This window comes from Staurois parvus, unplaced genomic scaffold, assembly GCF_062004578.1.
Source record: "Staurois parvus isolate SC_StPar_1 unplaced genomic scaffold, SC_StPar_1.0 ptg000194l, whole genome shotgun sequence".
NCBI lineage: Eukaryota > Metazoa > Chordata > Amphibia > Anura > Ranidae > Staurois > Staurois parvus.
This window is the reverse complement of record NW_028317990.1, coordinates 530,354-544,232: the sequence shown is the minus strand read 5'-3', so window position 1 is coordinate 544,232 and position 13,879 is coordinate 530,354. Positions and strand designations below refer to the sequence as shown.

Sequence of the window (13,879 nt, the reverse complement as noted above, 5' to 3'; positions counted from 1 at the left end):
TCTCCCTCCTCTTTGGCTGAGACAGCAATGGGAGCCACTGGCTCCCGCTGCTGTTAATCACAGCCAGTGAGCCAATGAGGAGAGATGGGGGTGGGGCCCAAGCCACAGCTGTGTGTGTGAATGTACACACAGAGCAGGGGGTCAGGAGCGAGCCTGCTTGGGTGCCGCCATGGCAAGCTGCTTGCTCTGGGGGCACTCGGCAGGAGGGAGGGGCCAGGAGGGGACCCCAGAAGAGAAGGATCGGGGCTGCTCTGTGCAAAACCACTGAGTAGATCAGGTAAGTATGGCATGTTTGTTATCTAAAACAATTGCCTTTACTATCACTTTAAGGTGATATACTGCAAGGCAATATCATAATGTGCTAGTATGTACCGCATACTAGTATATGATGAAAGACTTGCCTTGAAACAAAGCCCTCCAGAGGCGCACTGTTACAGCTGCAAAGGCTTTCATCTTCACTCAGTCTTCCTTACGGGTTCCTTAGGCTGCGTCGCTTGGGGGGAAAAAAAAAAACATTCTGTGTGCTGCAGCCCCCCCACAACACTTACCTAAGCCCCATCGCGATCCAGTGATGTGCACGAGAGCCTTAGCTGTCCAGCGACTCTTCTTCATTGGCTGAGATAGCAGTGGCCATTGGCTCCCACTGCTGTCAAACACAGCCAGTGAGCCAATGAGGAGAGAGGGCAGGGCCAAGCTGGAGCTCTCTGTGCCTGCTAGAGTGCCAAAATAGCAAGCTGTTTGCTCTGGGGGCACTTGGCAGGATGGAGGGGCCAGGAGTGCCAGAGGGGGACCCGAGAAGAGGAGGATCGAGACTGCTCTGTGCAAAATTATTACACAGAGCAGGTAAGAATGACATGTTTGTTTGTTTGTTTGTTTTATCTTGCCTTTAATATCACGTTAAGAAAAAAAAACTAATGTAGCCCTGTATTCTTTAGTTCAGCTTTAAAATAATATTTAGGGTTTGCACCGACATCGTGTACATTAGCAGCGGTATTTTCACAACTTTGTGACAGTTAAAATCCCAAATGACACTAGGCATATATACAAGAGTGTCTCATGCAGGAAACAAAGGCATTCAGAGAAACTGACATATTTGTTGAAACCTGGAGATTATTGAGGTATTTTAATGTTTTCTTTACCTAATATTTATTTAGATACTTTGAGTATTTTATGCTACTCCAAATAAATGACCTTTTAATTTGTCTTAAGGTCAGACCTCTGTAATACAATGCACAACAATGCTTAGACTGTGAGGAGGGACAGAACGTTGAGCCCAGATTAGCAGGATTTAGCCCTTTTTTATTTTTTGTACACACAATAAAATGTACATGACTATGTACCTGAATAGACCTGAATTTTACTAAAAAAAAGAAAAAAAAACTTCTGGTTTACATAGCTAAAGTAGAACTATAGGAATGCTTTTTCATTTTGCATAGAGTAAAGGAGAGTTATAACCTGCCATCTGTGTACTATTGGGGAGATTTACCTTCCATTCCTGTCCCATAGCAAAACAGGAAGAGTGAGGAAATCTCTTCAAATTAAAGGAATTTCTTGGGGACCCCCAAGTCACCAGAATTAGTGTCCCCATTGGAAGATTTCCCTTCTATTACTTTTCTGGGGATAGCCCAAATTGGGATTTTCTTGTACTTTCACTTTCAATGATAATGATAAACAGGACAAATAGAGAGAGAGAATGTCCCTAATGGGGGCACAGACAGCAATAAAAACTGGCAGGGTTTTAATCCCTCTCCACTCTATCCAAAAAAAAAACATTTTGCCCTTAGTTAAACTTTGTTTTATTGCAAGAAAAGAAGACATAAGAAGGTACAGCAGGAGTTAAAGTGGTTCTAGAGGCAGGAGGCCATTTTCCCCTATAGCAGGGGTCTCCAAACTATGACCTTCCAGCTGTTGAAGTACTACAAGTCCCATCATGCCTCTGCCTCTGGGAGGGCCATAACTTGAAGACCCCTGCTCTAAAGAATTCGCTGCATAAACAAAAAAACCTGTGTGTGCAGCACCCCCCACAGCCCCCTTATACGTACCTGAGTCTAATCTCCATCTAATGATGTGCATGAGAGCAGAGGCTAACGCATGCTCTCCTTCCTTATTGGCTCAGACAAAACTACACTCCCTTGGCATCAGAGACTCCGCTCTCTCCTGGCTCTCGTCCTACCTATCACAACACTCCTTCAGCATTACCTATAACGCTACCACCTCCCCCTCACTCCCCCTCTTTGTCGGGGTCCCTCAAGGCTCTGTCCTCGGGCCCCTTCTCTTCTCCATCTACACCTCCTCCCTTGTCCAACTGATACACTCTCACGGCTTCAACTACCACCTCTATGCTGACGACACGTAAATCTATCTCTCAACCCCTCGCCTCACCCCTTCAGTCTCCGCCCGAATTACTTGCCTACTGAACGACATATCAGATTGGATGTAGCTCCACTTCCTTAAACTGAACTTCTCCAAAACCGAGCTCCATGCAGACTCCACCTCCGCAACATCGCCAAAATACGCCCATTCCTAACCCCAGAAACCACTAAGCAACTCATCCACTCCCTCATCATATCACGACTCGATTACTGCAACTCCCTCCTCACTGGCCTGCCTCACCACAGGCTATCCCCGCTTCAGTCGATCCTGAATACGGCGGCCAGACTCATCCACATTACCAACCACTCTGTTTCCGCCACCCCCCTCTGCCAATCCCTCCACTGGCTTCCAATTGCCCAACGGATCAAATTCAAAATGCTAACACTGACGTTCAAAGCTGTCCATAATTCTGCCCCAAACTACATCACCGACCTAATATCGAAATACCACCCAAAACGCACTCTCCGCTCCTTCTCTCTAGTTCCCTGGTCTCCTCCTGCCATGTCCGCCTCCAGGACTTCTCCAGGGCATCACCCATCCTCTGGAACTCCCTACCCCAATCCATCAGACTATCACCTACTCTCCTCTCCTTTAGGCACACCCTGAAAACCCACCTCTTCAGGGAAGCCTACCCCACCCCCTGCTAACTTGCCGACCTCCTCCACTCTTCCTACCACTCCATCCCCCACAGCTTTTCCTCCTGTACCACTATCTCCTCCCTCCTAGATTGTAAGCTCCAAGGAGCAGGGCCCTCTAACCCCTCCTGTATCGCACTGTATTGTTATTGTACTGTCTCATGTATTGTCTCCCACTGTAATGTACAGCGCTGAGCGAACTGTTGGCGCTATATAAATACTGTATAATAATAATAATGGCAGCAGGAGCCATTGGCTCCCACTGCGGTCAATCACAGCCAGTAAGGAGGGAGTGCGGAGAGGGATCAAGCAGAGCTGTGTGTGTCTATGGACACATAGAACCAGCTTGGGATCAAGCAAACACTTGCTATAGGGGCACTTGGTGGGGGGACCCAAAAAGAGGAGGATCGAGGCTGCTCTGTGCAAAACCATTACACTGAGCAGGTGAGTATAACATTTGTTATTTTTAAAAAAACTTAAAATGTATCCTTTACAATCATTTTAACCACAATATATTCAGGTAAATCACATGCCAACCAGTACAAATAATTACATGTATAGCACAAGGCAACTATCAAAAAAGTGGCACAATCACTTAACAGGCCCACAGAGATAGATAGTGGCAGAAAATCTCCACATCAAGACAGTCCTCAGTGAACATGATTCAGAAGTCTGTGGACTGATAACCAGCAAGATGACAGTCCCAATGGGAAGGTCACTAAGGGTGTCCAGGACAGACTAACAGAATTAAAAGGCACAGAAGAGACACGAGAGAAATAAGTAGGATGAAAGGTATAGAGAGATAAAAAGCTGGGGTGTGCAGCATTGAGGAAAGAGAAATGGAGGCGACCGCCCCAAGGGGGTATGAGCAATTGTATGCATAATGTCAAAATATGGATTGCCTAATGTGGGAGCTTGTTTGTAGTAAGGATTAAAAATTAGGGGATTCCAAATGCAGGATCCATCCTCACTGATATGGCACCCATTCAATTATGGAAGGGCTTACAGTGGATTTGTAATGACAGGGAGAGGAAAGCAGAGAGGAAAAAGAAACACAGGAGTCTCTTCTTAAACCAGTAGGTAGATCATGTAGGAATAAAACAAAGGGCAAATGGCAATCTGGTGGAAAACGTGAAAGATAGCTGCCCAAAAGGTCTTCATAAACAGGCAATCCCACTAAATGTGCAATGGCACTTCTCCGACTTCCTCGAAATACGTCTTGGAATGAAACGAGCTAGACCGGAGTCAAGCGGTGACATCATCACTCAGGCTCGGGCGAGCAGCGGTACAGTAGTGAGCTGTCCATTACCTTTTCCACATTTATGAGTACATAGGTGCATTTTAAGAAATATTGAAGCAAGAAATACTACACTATGTGGTTTCCTTTGTTCCTCTCAGTATTTGAGATCCTATATTGTGCCTTGTGATGAATATTTCTGTACCAGGGATGTTATTTATTTATTTCAGGTACTTCTATAGCCCTGTCAATTTACGCAGCGCTTTACATATATATTGTACATTCACATCATTCCCTAACCCTCAAGGGGAGTACAATCTAAGGTCCCTAACTTACATTCATACGTACACATACTAGGGACAATTTAGACAGGAGCCAATTAACCTACCAGCATGTCTGTGGAGTGTGGGAGGAAACTGGAGTACCCAGAGGAAACCCACGCAAGCACAGGGAGAACATGCAAACTCCAGGCAGGTGGTGCTGTGGTTGGGATTCGAACCAAACGACCCTAGTACAGCCAGGCGGAAGTGCTAACCATTTAGCCACTGTGCTGCCCGTGTTACATTTATATCACCTGTCACATGTAGTTCCAGACACCGGGCAGGTAGTTCTTTTAACCTTTAGCCCTGCTATGGGCAAGCAGCAGGGCTCACCTGTCAGGTGGAAGCATTCGGGTGGCTGCGCTGCCACCCAATTGCTTCCACACAGCCCACTACAGTGCTAGTCTCCGCCCCCCTTCCTGCTATGTCTCCTGGGCTCTTCTTGCCCATCCGCGGGTCCGGGCCTGGTTCAGCAGGTCCCTGCAGGTGTAGGAGAGGGAAGAGAGCGGACATGTCCACTCCCCTCATTTTCTTGTCCTTGCCCGCAAGTGACATTATGACATCACTTCTGGGTCCCCGTTGACAGATTTCCCTGCCATTCAGGCCGGGAAAGTATGTAACATAGTACGATATGCACTCCATTACATCCAGTGGAGTACAGGGGAGATATCCAGGGTCCTGGGATCCTAGATGTCTCAATAAAGAGTACCTGCCACCAAAAATCATCACATAGGGGACTTTTTGTCCCCTATGTTATGGGGGAAAAAAAGTTAAATACGGTTGTTTTTAATTGTAAAAAATTAAAAGTTACACTCAAGCACATACACCCCCCTAACAAAAATTTTGAGGCGCCCAACCCACACATATACGCACATACAAACGTAAAAGCACATGAAGGGGCGCCTACGCATGATAATATCGACTGCGGTACACGTCACACCGCGCACTCCAGAATGAGAGCGATAATTCTAGCACCAGACCTCCTCCGTAATGCTTGGTTGGTTCACTGGCTGTGATTGACAGTAGTGAAGCCAATGGCTCCCGCTGCTGTCTCAGCCAATGAGGAGGGAAGAGACCTGGGAGAGCAGAGGCTCTCCTGCACATCGCTGGATTGAGATGGGGCTCAAGTAAGTATTGGGGGTCTGGGTGGGAGCTGCACACAGAAGGATTTTTACCTTCATGTATAGAATGCATAAAGGCAAAAAACTGTGAGCCTTTACAACTACTTTAAGTGAGACAATGAATGTGGCTAGACTGTTCAAGCATCTCCAAAGGGGTAAAGCAGGAATCAAAGGATGAACAAAAGCACCACACTCTGAAATTGAAAGTCCAAAAAGTTTTAAACTACTATTTGAATGCCCAACAAACCACCATGTTTCAGGGGCCAAGCTACTTCCCCTTCTTTAGGGCTTAAAGCCTAACTTTATGTTTTAGTGCAGGGCTTGACAAATCCCAGGCACCAGGTCGCCGTGGCAACTAGAAATTGCCTCCTGGAGCTCACACACTGCCTCCCACAGACTTCGATGGAAAGTGACGCCTCATAGACATCGATACAAAACCACATCCCACTACCGCCCATGCAAAAAAGCCTCCCACTGACATCGATGCAAAAACGCCTCCCATTGACTTCAATGCAAAACCCAGTCAATAACAATCCGATGTGAACACTTATCTCTGCATGCCACTCTATCACTTGCAAGTCTGGAATGCACCACTACAAACTCGCAGAGGACCCTTTTCATAATTGCACTCAAAATACAATGCATGTGGATCGCATCTGTGTGAACCACCTCAATAAGAACACAAAATATTTAGCCTGTCATGCGAATCTGTGAGTTTCAAAACAAGTCCAGAATCGCATAAATGTGAATCAGGGCAGCTCCATTCACACCTAGGCATTTTGGGATTGCAGCAGAATTGCTATGATTACAAAATGCAGGTTTGGGTGCCATTTTCTATGGCGCCTAAAATGCAATGCGGTTTTGCTGTGATTGACGCGTAGCAAATTGCATCGTGTAAAGTCCCAGGCGCTGACAACCCACACAAAACTAAAAGAAAAAACAAAAAACTGGCTCCTACTTTCAAAGCAATTTGTCAAGCCCTGTTTTAGTGAACTTTAAAGCAGAGCTCCGCCCAAAAGGGGAAGTTCCACTCTTAACCTTTGTCCCCCGCTCCCCATGGGCACCTTTGGGGAGCGGGTACCCGAATTTGACAGGTACCCGCTCCCACTTCCGCTGCGATTGCCTAATTGATTGGAAGCGGAAGTCATCCTCCCCCCTCCCTCCCCGTAGCCTTCTGGGACATGTGACAGGTCCCAGAAGACTACAGGACCATTCACAAAGCGCAGCGCTTCTCGCGCATGAACAGTGGGCATCTGGCCGTGAAGCCACAAGCTGTCTTAGCCGGGTGCCCACACTAAACATGTCGGCGCCAGGGAAAGAAGATGGCCGGTGAAACCAGCGGTGGTGAGGACGCCGCTGGACTGAGGAACAGGTAAGTGGCTGTATTTTAGAACTCACCAGCTACAGTTTTTGTAGCTGCTGACTTTTTTTTCTCTAGGTGGAACTCTGTTTTAAATAGTTCATTTGGACCAAACTGATCCAAACAAACCATTTCCTCCACTAACACAAAGCTTCCTCTGATTGGCTGAGACCATGATTCCATCCACCTGCATCTCTCGCCTCAGCCAAACAGGGTAAGCTTTGTATTCGTTCAGAAAATAAAAGGCTTACTGTGAACGGCTGTGTGCTGACTTTTGTTTCGGGAGTGGGACAGGACATCCCTGTACTGCTACCGAAACACATCGCTGTATACTTTATGCACCGGAGGCTTCATACGTCGTCAACAGCACACGCATGTGTTATTGAACCAGCCTGGTCCAAACAAAAGATTTAACATTCACTAAGATAAGATGCACATCTATGCGGCTCTGTGAGCTGTGTTTGCGTGGGCATGGCAGCCTATTCATTTGCTGTGTGCGGTGAAGAGTATGTCTAGTAACGACTTTGTCTAGTTCATGTTTTAATCTGGTGGAGATTAATAGTATCCAGTGGTAGGAAGCATGCCCATTAACCACTTGCTGTCCGCCCTATAGCAGACTTAGGCTCCGTTCACAACAATGTGTTTTTTAGTGCTTTTCGCAGAAACGCACTGCAGTACATTTAACATAGTTTCCTATGGAACATGTTCACATCTGTGCTTTTTTCAGTTGCTGCTTTTTTGCCACATTTTGCATTTTTAATCTGCCCTGCAAAAAAATAAATTCCACTAAGAAAAAAAAAAGCTTAACAAAAGGCAGTAAAAAAAACATAGAAAACGCGTGTAGAAAAGCACTGAAGAAAGCATCAAACGCAAAATGCATGTGAACCAAATATAACTGCAATTACATTCAACATTTTTCAAAGCTGCATAGTTTTTTTATTTTAATCTATTAGGGCCATTTTACTGCATAGGCAATTTTCTTGAAAAAAACCTGTGAATTTAGCCTTTAATTAAAGTGATAATAAAGTTATTTTTTTTAATAACAACAAGCATGTCATACTTATCTGCTCTGTGTAATGGTTTTGCACAGAGCAGCCCTGATCCTCCTTTTATCAGAGACCCCACGGCACTCCTCGCCCCTCCCTCCTGCCAATTGCCCTCAGAGCACGCAGCTTTCTATGGGGGCACCCAAGCAGGCTTGCTAACGAGCCACTTCTCTGCATGTCCATTCACACACAGAGCCTCTCATTGGCTCACTGGCTGTGATTGACAATTGCCAATGGCTCTCATTTCTGCCTTAGCCAATGAGGAAGGAGAGTCCCCAGAAAGCCGAGGCTCTTGTGCACATCACTGGATTGCGATGGGCATCAGGTATTATGGGGGCTGCTGCACACAGAAAGTTTTTTTCACCTTCATGCATAAAATCTATGAAGGTAAAAAAATGTGAGCCTTTTGAACCACTTTAACATTAGCACAGGGCAAGGCCTACTATGCACTCTGCATGTTAAAGCTGAACTCTGGAAATTAAATAAAAATGTACCCTTACAGTCCCCCCCCCCCCCAATAATTAAACACTTAGTGTAGGGGTGCAGGTATTATACTTAGGGGGCTGTCGGTTTGGTATCTGTATGATCAATACACTGCTATCCTATCCATGTAATTGCAGCCCAGCACCAGATCTCTCCGTTCCATTCGCCATCACCATGTAAGCCCTGATGAAGGAGGTGTGAGCCTCTGAAACGTGTTGGCTTTTCTGTTTGTGGCATAAACTTGATATGAACAGTACAATTCAGTGTGGTGCCCTCTTCTTTCATAAACTCTAGTTGGGTCCAAGGATCTGACAGGATACCCGACTGACAGAGAGCAGCCTCCTGGACAGGGGTCTCCAAACTTTTTAAACAAAGGGTCAGTTTACTGTGCTTAAGACTTTAGAGGGGCTGCACTGTGACCATCAGGAGTAGAAAATGTCCCAGCATCTGTTGGAATAAACAATGCCCCATCCTTGGTGTCGTTGGGAGGAATTGTGCCCAATCATTGGTGTAATTGGGCCCCATCGTTGGTGTCATTGGTAAGAATAGCGCCCCATCGTTGGTGTCATTGGGAGGAATTGCGCCCCATCGTTGGTGCAATTGGGAGGAATTGCGCCCCATCGTTGGTGCAATTGGGAGGAATTGCGCCCCATCGTTGGTGCAATTGGGAGGAATTGCGCCCCATCGTTGGTGCAATTGGGAGGAATTGCGCCCCATCGTTGGTGCAATTGGGAGGAATTGCGCCCCATCGTTGGTGCAATTGGGAGGAATTGCGCCCCATCGTTGGTGCAATTGGGAGGAATTGCGCCCCATCGTTGGTGCAATTGGGAGGAATTGCGCCCCATCGTTGGTGCATTGGGGGGGGAAATGCACCCCATCGTTGGTGCAATTGGGAGGAATTGCGCCCCATCGTTGGTGCAATTGGGAGGAATTGCGCCCCATCGTTGGTGCAATTGGGAGGAATTGCGCCCCATCACTGGTGTAATTGGGAGGAATTGCGCCCCATCACTGGTGTAATTGGGAGGATCTGTGCCCCATCACTGGAGTAATTGGGAGGAATTGTGCTCCATCATTGGTGTCATTGGGCCCCATTGTTGGTGTCATTGGGAGGAACTGTGCCCCATTGTTGGTGTCATTTGGAGGAACTGTGCCTTATCATTGGTAGCATTGGGAGGATTTGTGCCCCATCACTGGTGTCATTTGAAGGAATTGTGCCCCATCATTAGTACCACTGGGCCCCATCATTGGTGTCATTGCCAGGAACTATGGCCCATCTTTGGTGTCATTGATTGGGAGGAACTGTGCCCCACTATTGGTGTCGGTAAATGAAATAGTGCCCCAAGGGCCGGATAAAAGCAAACAAAGGGCCGCAGTTTGGAGACCACTGCTCTGGAAAATCTAAATCATACACTACTATCAGAGATGAGTTCTGCATCCTCCAAACTCTCAACTCCTGCTTTTTTGTACTCCAATGAGCCGTGAGATTGTTTGTTCCCTGGCCCAGAGCTCACAGGATTCGCAGAGTGTGGAATGACACAGCCTGCGAGACAATGGAGTATAAAAAACTGGGAGTTAGGCAATTTATCTTTGCCTGTGTTCTAGTTTTTCAGTTGGTGCCAAAACCCACTGCCCCAAGTTTCCTGTTTCAGGGTGGCTCCTTTCTCTTGCAACATCCTATGCAGTCACCATTGTATGCATGGATTAGAGTTGTATCTCCCTACACTGTGTGCATCAACAGAAACACACAGACCCGTAGCCTAGGATGGAAAGGCACTCCCCTGCGTCAACCGCCTCCTCCAAGATAACAGACTGAGTGGAGAATACACTGTCCACTGGTAACTTTTTCCTGAGAAGACTGGAAGTTCAGGGAAGCAGCGCTGAGATCAGCAGCATTGAAAATTGTAAACTGCAAATGCTGGGGTACTTTTTAGCAAGTACTTTACTGGAGAATGTTTATTTTATTGAGCTTAATATGTTAAACTAAAAAATGCTGAGGGTGTTAACACTACAGGCAGCTGACAGGCAAGCAGGCTGTGATACTGTCGCCTATTTTTTTTTTTAAGAGGCTGGGCAGTACTTTTTAATGGGAATACCACAACTGCGAGTCTACCACTTGGCTTGTGCTTTCAGTGGGGCCCCATTTGCTTTAATAGGTCACATATTGTGGAGGTACCGACTGCTGACTGTGACGAAGGGGGGGTCATTTTTGCTGCAACACCAAGCAAAGCATCATGGGCAGAACACATGTACACCCCACCCGGCTGCTGGGGCAACTTAACCACTTCCCGACCACGCTATAGCCAAAAAGATGGCTACAGCATGGTTGTCCAGTTCTGCGAGGGTGTCTATAGACATTCTCCCCAAACCACGCCCCCTGTGCATCGGCACACTCTGTGATCACTGTGTTCTTTGGATCAGGGTAAAGGGCCAATCACAGCTGGTCACCTTGCAAACAAACTTGCCGGTTATTGCCAGTCCTCTCCCCACACACTGTCACCATGAGCAGAGACAGCAACCAGCAATTCTGACAGGGGACATTTAAACTGATAATCAGTGCCCTGAATATCAGTGCAGGCCCATCAGAGGCATCTATCAGTGACTCTCAAGTGCCGCCTATCAGTGCAGCCTATGAATGCCCATCAGAGGCATCTATCAGTGACTCCCAAGTGCCGCCTATCAGTGCAGCCTATGAATGCCCGTCAGAGGCATCTATCAGTGACTCCCAAGTGCCGCCTATCAGTGCAGCCTATGAATGCCCGTCAGAGGCATCTATCAGTGACTCCCAAGTGCCGCCTATCAATGCCCATCAGAGCCATCTATCAGTGACTCCCAATTGCCGCCTATCAATGCCCGTCAGAGGCATCTATCAGTGACTCCCAAGTGCCGCCTATCAGTGCAGCCTATGAATGCCCGTCAGAGGCATCTATCAGTGACTCCCAAGTGCCGCCTATCAATGCCCATCAGAGCCATCTATCAGTGACTCCCAATTGCCGCCTATCAATGCCCGTCAGAGGCATCTATCAGTGACTCCCAAGTGCCGCCTATCAGTGCAGCCTATCAATGCCCGTCAGAGCCATCTATCAGTGACTCCCAAGTGCCGCCTATCAGTGCAGCCTATCAGGGCCCATCAGAGCCATCTATTAGTGACTTCTAAATGCCGCCTATCAGTGCAGCCTCATCAGCGCACATCAGCAAAGGTGAAGGCTTGTAGGAGGAGTTTTCATTCTCCTTTGACTGTCCTATGAGGCTGCAAAAACCCTGACCCTTTGTCAGTGCTGATTGGTCCAGTCCTGATCACATTTACCCTCCCAAAAAAAAGAAAAAACTCACTAGCAGTACACACCAAACTGAGCATGTGCAGGGTGCCCCTAAGGCTGTGTTCTATCAGGAGATGGCATGGGGAGTGTGGAAGAAGGGGAGGATCAGAGAAGTCAAGATCAAACATCCTTTTTACACAATGCAGAGAATTAACCCCTTAAGTTCCACAGTGAGTATACCATGCATGCTTTACTGCATAGACAGACTGAATTTACTGTTGTGGGTTTAGTGACTCAATAAATATCACCAAAAAAAAAAGCTCTGTCTCAAAAAAGTATTAAAATGTCATGAGTACAGTGTTGCATGACTGCACAATTGCCAAAGTACGACAGTGTGGAAAGCTGAAAACTGGCCTGGGCTGGAAGGGGTTGAGTTCCTAGTATTAAAGTGGTTAAAGAAGTATTAAACCCAAAACCAACAATGATATATATGGCAGCTTACCAATCATTACATGTGATGGCTGCATTTGTTTTCTTTGGAAGGCTTTTCCACCTCTGTTTTTACCTGGTGATCAGGCCAGCAACATACCTCCTGTATTACAGAGCCTCCACTCTGGATGAAGGAGCACAGGGGGTACAGCAGCACTGTTAATCTGGAGGGAGGGGAGTGTTAGATGTATTAGCAGATTTAACTACACTAGCACATTGAAGCCAAACTCCAGCTAATACTTTATAATCAGTTACAGCAAACATTTTTTGTTCTTTTTGGGGAAAAAGGTTTTACACAAATAAAACTGATCATAAGCGCCCCAACCAGTGGTGAATGGTTTGTCTCATCTCTGTAACAGATGTGTCTGGAAGAGATCTTGTTCTTTTGAAAACCAGACTTACTGGCCGTATAATCAGATGAATATAGAAGAAAGCCTATAAAGAAAACTAATGCAGCCATCACAGGACAGAATTGGTCAGCTGCAATATAACAAATGTTTATTTCTGGGTTTAATATTTCTTTATTAACTTTTGCTGCCCAGGTAAAGCTTATGTGCAGCAACTTCCCAGGCGGAAAAGTGCAGTTGAAAGGATGCTGGGGCTGGGCAGGAACAGGTTAATGGGGGGGGGGGGGGGGGGATCAGGGGGCTTATGTTTACTGCCCCCAATCACAAGTGTAAACAATCCCTGGCTCTCGGGAGAAGCACAGAAAACATAGTCCTGGCCGGGCAGGTCCAGCACAGGCTGTTCTCTTGTATGAGCCCATCATTGGACCCCCTCCCATGGGTCAGACCTCAGTGTGCTGCTCTGTGTTGTGGTGACATGGCTGTGTGTGAGCTGGACGGCCGGGAATGGCACACAACACACTCTACAGACGTCACTCATCCATCACCGGACCGCCCGCTCACCTCCACCTGTCACCGGAACCACCACCGGGCTTCAGTCAGCGACCAGAAACATCACCGGGAAAGCATTGATGACATCACAGTCATGTGACTGGCTCATGTTTGACGTGAAGGAGTCATGTGACGGAGGAGGTGGAGTGTGTCACATGACTCTGTATACACACTTTACATGGGAGAGCCCGCCCACACCTCACTTCTGTCTTCTCATGAATTCTTTATTCCTGGGGACGGTTTACTGTGTGGTCCACAGTCCCTGAGTGAGTTCCACCCCCAGACCCTGCATGAGTCCCACAGTCCAATCACCAGTCCCTGCATGAGTCCCACACCCAGTCCCTGCATGTAAGCTACAGTCCCTGCATGAGTCCCATCCTGGACCCTGCACATGACCCACAGTACCTGCATGATTGCCACCCCCAGTCCCTGCGTGAGTCCCAGACCCTGCATATGACCTACAGTCCCTGCAAGAGTCCCACCCCCAGTCCCTGCATGTGACCCACAGTGCCAGCATAAGTCCTCTATCCTTGCCTATCTGTAAGTGTCCCATAGTCCCCAGTCCCTAGTCCCTGCCTGTCTCCTAATGTCCCAACACTCCTAGCATGTGTCTCCCAGTCCATACCTGTTTGCTAGTGTCCAACAGTCCCAGCATGTGTCCG

At 47.3% G+C, this 13,879-nt stretch overlaps 1 protein-coding gene across 2 annotated transcripts in view; it reads right to left on the bottom strand.

Moving 5' to 3' along the window:
- Positions 1-13,362, bottom strand: part of MAPKAP1 (MAPK associated protein 1) — a 307,717-nt gene extending 294,355 nt beyond the window's left edge. For both annotated transcript variants that reach the window (XM_089677866.1, XM_089677867.1), the window contains exon 1: positions 13,230-13,362. The gene's annotated coding sequence lies outside the window, so the exon portion shown is untranslated. The remainder of the gene's footprint in view (positions 1-13,229) is intronic.
- Between the last annotated feature and the right edge of the window lie 517 nt (positions 13,363-13,879).